A 6,592-nucleotide genomic window follows, 5' to 3' on the forward strand; every position below is an offset into this window, starting at 1 on the left:
AAATACAACCCAGTGCTGGGTAAAATAGGGACAAACCCAGCAATTGGGCTGTTTTGAGCCAGCGGTTGGGTTAAATGTTTAACCCAGCCTTCTGGGTAGTAACCCAACCACTGGGTCAAAACAACCCAATTGCTGGGGTTGTCCCTATTTTACCCAGCACTGGGTTGTATTTAACCCAGCATTTTTTAGAGTGTAGTATTAGGAGTACACTACCAGGAGTACACTATTAGGAGTACACTACCATTCAAAAGTTTGGGGTTGGTATGATTTTTAAAAATGTTTTTCAAAAGTCTCTTATACTCACCAAGGCTGCATTTATTTGATCAAAAATACAGTGTGTGTGTGTGCATATACAGTATATACAGTCAAACCAAAATTTATTCAGACACCTTCAACATTTCACACATAGAGTTAAACAGTGTCAGAACAAATTCATCTTGATAATGTCAGATGACACTTAAGCAAAACATGGTCAGGTCAAATTGTCTATATTGTGTATATGATTATATATATTTATCAATATTATTTATAATATTAATGTGATTTAATATTAATAATAATTAATTACATAATTTAATTACATTATATTATTACAATTTAAAAGAACATTTTTAGAGTTTGTGGTGCTGCCCCGTCGGGACTCCAAGGATGTGTTTATCCTTGGGGAAACTGATATAAGACAAATTCAATACCAATAGGGTCAGTGTACCTTTGGCTACTTTGTTTGGTAACACTTTATTTTAAGGACCAGTTCTCACTATTAACTAATTGCTTATTAGCATGCATATTACTAGCATATTGGCTGTTTATTAGTACTTATAAAGTTCATATTAATGAATGATTCTGCATGAGCATATTTTAGATCTCCATACCTAAACTTAACAACTACCTTACTAACTATTAATAAGCAGCAAATTAAGAGTTTGTTCAGGGCCTGTCTCAAAGAGAACGAGGAGAGCATGCGAGAAAAGGTGGGGGAGGTTGGCTAGTGTGTCATTGCTCTTCAACCATGAAAAAAATGCTGGGTTAAATACAACCCAGTGCTGGGTAAAATAGGGACAAACCCAGCAATTGGGCTGTTTTGAGCCAGCGGTTGGGTTAAATGTTTAACCCAGCCTTCTGGGTAGTAACCCAACCACTGGGTCAAAACAACCCAATTGCTGGGGTTGTCCCTATTTTACCCAGCACTGGGTTGTATTTAACCCAGCATTTTTTAGAGTGTAGTATTAGGAGTACACTACCAGGAGTACACTATTAGGAGTACACTACCATTCAAAAGTTTGGGGTTGGTATGATTTTTAAAAATGTTTTTCAAAAGTCTCTTATACTCACCAAGGCTGCATTTATTTGATCAAAAATACAGTGTGTGTGTGTGCATATACAGTATATACAGTCAAACCAAAATTTATTCAGACACCTTCAACATTTCACACATAGAGTTAAACAGTGTCAGAACAAATTCATCTTGATAATGTCAGATGACACTTAAGCAAAACATGGTCAGGTCAAATTGTCTATATTGTGTATATGATTATATATATTTATCAATATTATTTATAATATTAATGTGATTTAATATTAATAATAATTAATTACATAATTTAATTACATTATATTATTACAATTTAAAAGAACATTTTTAGAGTTTGTGGTGCTGCCCCGTCGGGACTCCAAGGATGTGTTTATCCTTGGGGAAACTGATGATATTCAGGTAAGAGTGTGTTAGGACCTTTGTTCACAGTTTCTGATTGTTAAACTGTACGATTAATGCATTAATTATCATTTCAAGCCCATCTTCCCAAGGTTCCTATGCACACGTACACACTCACAGCAGTTTCTCATCAGAATGCTGATTTCTCTTGGTGCCGTGCCATGACTTTTCTCACTTCTTTAGGTGGCTCAGGTTCTACTTCTTGTTTAATGATGAACTGTTGGAGATTTTGGCTCAGACGCGGAACCCTCAGGCTGTGCAGCCTCATCTGAGGAAGTGTTTTGATGCAATATCCCAGCTGGAGTTCGCCCTGCTTACCCCTGGAGAGGGCGAGACTGGTCACAAAATACAGTACACTAATGACATCTTAACCATGGTGTCACCTGAAGGAGAAAATGTGAATTTTCTTCTTTTCTTTTCTTTTCTTTTCTTTTTGTATAAGACAAATTCAATACCAATAGGGTCAGTGTACCTTTGGCTACTTTGTTTGGTAACACTTTATTTTAAGGACCAGTTCTCACTATTAACTAATTGCTTATTAGCATGCATATTACTAGCATATTGGCTGTTTATTAGTACTTATAAAGTTCATATTAATGAATGATTCTGCATGAGCATATTTTAGATCTCCATACCTAAACTTAACAACTACCTTACTAACTATTAATAAGCAGCAAATTAAGAGTTTGTTCAGGGAAAACTGTTAATAGTGAATAGTGAATATGTGCTCCCCAAGTGTTACATTTGTTTTCTCATTTTTGTATAAAAAAAAAAAAAAATCTAGACCCTTCTTCTGGTCAGTGAACATTCTGACCATTTAATTTCCTATTTGGAAAGGAATAGCATGACAGGAAAAGACAGCTCGTTTTTTTGCATTAGATTTTTAGTTTTCCTTTATTATGTACAAATCAGTTTATGGCTTAACTATTTCATTTGCACGTGTGGGCAGCACTGAACCGCCCCATCTTCTGTACAGCATTAATTCATAAAGAGTTGATATAACACAGCCAGTGTCTTTGTACTTTAATAAAATATTGTTGCAAACCAAATACTGTTTACTACACATGTCATATGAAGCAGAAATGTGTATAATGTTAAATAATTAGTGCTGTTTTTTTTTTTTTATATTTATATATGTAATAACATTAAATATGATTTTCAAATAGGTCCTACCTGTGTTTCCATTTTCCATAGATAAATGTCATTTTGGATAAAAAAAAGTGAAATGTTTGGGAATTACTGTACCCCCCCAAATGAAATGGTCAAAATGTACACCAAAGCTATAAATAACATTATAAATGATAAGTGAACAAATTATTCATTTTTACGTTTTGAAAATGAGAAAACAAAAATGAGAAAACAAATTATCTGAAGGTACATGGACCAAATAGCAAGGATTTATAAAATAAAAGAGGATAATGTTAAAAATATGTATGTGTGTGTCTGTGCTGTAGGTGGCACTGGGGAAAGGCCTGAAGGCTCGTGGAAATGTAGAGGACTGGTTGGGGAAGGTGGAGGAGGCCATTTTTTCCTCTCTTAGGAGACTTAATAAAGCTGCAATTGCTGACTACCAGAGCAAACCCAGAGTGGAGTGGGTTGTGGCTGGGCATCCCTCACAGGTTTGTGCTTGTCTAGGTGAGATTGTTTATGTGCGTCTCTGAGTGTGAGCGATTGTCACCTGTGCTTTTCTGCAGGTGCTGTTGACCATCTCTCAGCTCATGTGGTGCAGGGACATGGACAACTGCCTAGAGGGAGATCATGACCACTATCAAGCATTACAAGAATTTGAGCTCACCAATTTTGAGGTGACAACATATAGCTTTCATTGACCAAATGATGTATCTTCATATAGATGTCTTCATTCCCTTGCAAGTCTTTTACAGTTTAGTATGTGTAGTACATTCATTTGGTTTTTACATACTGTATGTGTGTGTCTGTCTCTATTTATCTCTGGGCATGTGTATAAATAGAGACTGAATGCTCTTGCTGCTTTGGTCCGTGGGAATTTGCCCAGTCTTCATCGGAACATCACCATAGATGTGCACGCCAGAGACATCGTCACAGAGCTTGTCAGAGAGAAGGTTTGTGTTTTACTTTCTTCTTATCACACAGGGACCAAGAAAAATGTGGCCTGTTTGCAACAGATCAGTGCTTCTTAATAGGGCTGTGACAATATTATATTTACATTTACATTTAGTCATTTAGCAGACGCTTTTATCCAAAGCGACTTACAAATGAGGACAATAAAAGCAGTCAAAACTAACAAAAGAGCAACAATATATAAGTGCAAATGACAAGTCTCGGTTAGCCTAACGCAGTACACGTAGCAAGGTGTATATATATATATATATATATATATTATACACACACACACATATACACACACACAAAGAAAAACAAGTAGATAGAATAGAAAAAATAGAAAGCTAGTGTTTGTTTGTTTTTTGTTGTTTTTTTAAAATAAAAAATAGAATAGAAAGTGTTAGAGCTAGAGGGTCAAATAAAGGTGGAACATATTATATTTTCACTACAAGATTATCATGGCCAAAAGAATTCCTGATAACAATGTTATCACAATATCTATAAAAACTATAGAATAGTTCACCCAAAAATGACTATTTGTAGAAAATGTATTCACCCTCAGGCCATCCGAGATGTAGATGAGTTTTCTTCATCAGAACAGATTTGGAGAAATGTAGCATTCCATCACTTGCTCACCAATGGATGTGAATGGGTGGTCAAACATCAGATTGCATGTCACGCATAAGAAATAAAAGTTTATGCACTCATACTAAAGTGTGTGTAACAAATACATTTACAATTTATGCATGGATCTGTGAATGCTGTGTGTGAGAGTTATTAAAGAGCATGATTGTGCTAATCAGGTGTGTGTGAACTGCCTGTTTGTTTGCTTTTTTATGTTAGGATCGATGTTACCTCTGGCTGATGGGGGCGCTGCAGTTGGATTTGGGAGGAGCTCCTGCAGGTCCAGCAGGAACAGGCTAAACTGAGACACCTAAAGACCTTGCGAAAGCTTTGGCAATCCAGTGTGTGGTCTTTAACTGTTCAGATGGACTCGACTATAAGGTACAAATCTGTCTCTCTTGCCAGTTCAACTTCTGTTTTCTTTTTTCCTCATTATTGTTTTAAGCATCTAGACAACCAATATGAGATACTTGTGTTTTCCTGTAATATTAGAGTGAATTCATCGTATCTGTCACTAGGGGGCAGCAGAGCCCCAGTGGAGCTCTCTGTACAGTACGTGAAAACCACTGTAGACATCTATCTAAGAGCTTTACCCAGCAGTAAAACAACAACAACAAAAAAAAAAACGGGTTTTCCCCTCTGGGGGAAAGAGGCATGATTTTTGGACAATAAACTTGAAATGTCCAAACATCAGTCAGATTTATCAGCCTGACCAATTTATCACTGTAGCGGATTTATCATAGTCATTGTGCTAAAGACAATTACATATGGTGGTTTAAGGGGTTCACATAGGACACATTTTTGTCAAATGTGAGGCACAGGGCAGTGGAATTTGTCAGATTTGTCAGTATTTTTAAAGATTTAGTGTGTAAGAATAGATTCACTGTTACGCAAGAAACATTTCAGACATTGTCTGACAATAAAGTATATATCTATCGAACTTGAGTGCCGTGTTTTTAGAACACTGTGTTATGCACAAGACACTGCAAAAGGAAACACAAAAGAAAATACTGCACAATGGAATGCAAAAACGCATTCTGTGTTACCGGCCCCTAACTCTTATGCATTACCTTTATGTTGTAAAGTAATTTTATGGTAAGAGGGTTCAGTATTCCGTTTGCTGCAAGTGTTATATTGCAGTTGTGTGTTTAGATGAAAGGGACGTTCTTCAGCAGTTTGGCTCAGTCTGGTGCCTGGTGCTGCTTTGATGAGTTCAATCGCATCAACATCGAGGTGCTGTCAGTCATCGCTCAACAACTCATCACTATCAGAAACGCCAGGGCAGCCAGGGTATTACACACACACACACACACACACACACACATGCATTGTCATCAGTTATACAGGAAATGTGCAGCTGCATGTGTTTAGATTGTGTTTGTGTTCTGCAGCTACCTCGGTTCATGTTTGAGGGGAGAGAGATAAAATTGGTGATGACGTGTGCTGCTTTCATCACTATGCCCTCTTCCGACCCATAGCCATGATGGTGCCCAACTACGCTCTTATCGCTGAGGTGTGTGATTAAACTACCTGGTCTGATCCCAGTAATGATGATAAATCACACTAGGTGAGAAGTAGAGGGGTCAGAGATGCCGCTGCTCATCTAATGCGTGTACTCATTAAAAGCTTTCGTTTGTTCATGTGTGTGTGTTACTACGAGGAAACTGGTGTCCTACCAGTGAGATTACCAATTTGTGAATTTCCACAATTGATTGGTTGTAAAATTGAATTCTAAAATGCGTAAAATTATGAAATGATTTAATTATTAGAAGCAGAGCAGAGCAGAGGTAGACATGTAGAGCAGAGGTGCCCAAACCATTTACTATGAAGGGCCAAAATCCAACTTGATTGGCCGAAAATAAAACTGTATATCTGTCTAGCGCATTTTACATAGAAAAACAGTGGAAATTCAATGCATTGGAAACTGGTGTCCTACTACTGTAATATGCTATTTGTAAATTTCCACAACTAGTCGGTTGGAAAATGTACTTTTCACTTCAACACACTCTTACAAAATAAGAAATGATTGAATAATTTGGCTCATTTAGAGCAGATGTGCCCAAACCATTAACTACAAAGGGCCAAAAATACAACTTAATTGGTAAAAAGTAAATGCATTATATCCAACTATATTTAAATTTTCCTGTATTTCTTTTTTCTGTATTTTCTTTATTT

General features: G+C 36.7%; 1 pseudogene; it reads left to right on the plus strand.

Moving 5' to 3' along the window:
• LOC107750466 (dynein heavy chain 6, axonemal-like) overlaps positions 1 to 6,592 on the plus strand; it is a 51,010-nt pseudogene that overhangs the window by 801 nt on the left and 43,617 nt on the right.

The sequence above is a fragment of the Sinocyclocheilus rhinocerous genome, unplaced genomic scaffold (genome assembly GCF_001515625.1).
Source record: "Sinocyclocheilus rhinocerous isolate Xijiao unplaced genomic scaffold, SAMN03320098_v1.1 scaffold1, whole genome shotgun sequence".
NCBI classification, from domain to species: Eukaryota; Metazoa; Chordata; class Actinopteri; order Cypriniformes; family Cyprinidae; genus Sinocyclocheilus; species Sinocyclocheilus rhinocerous.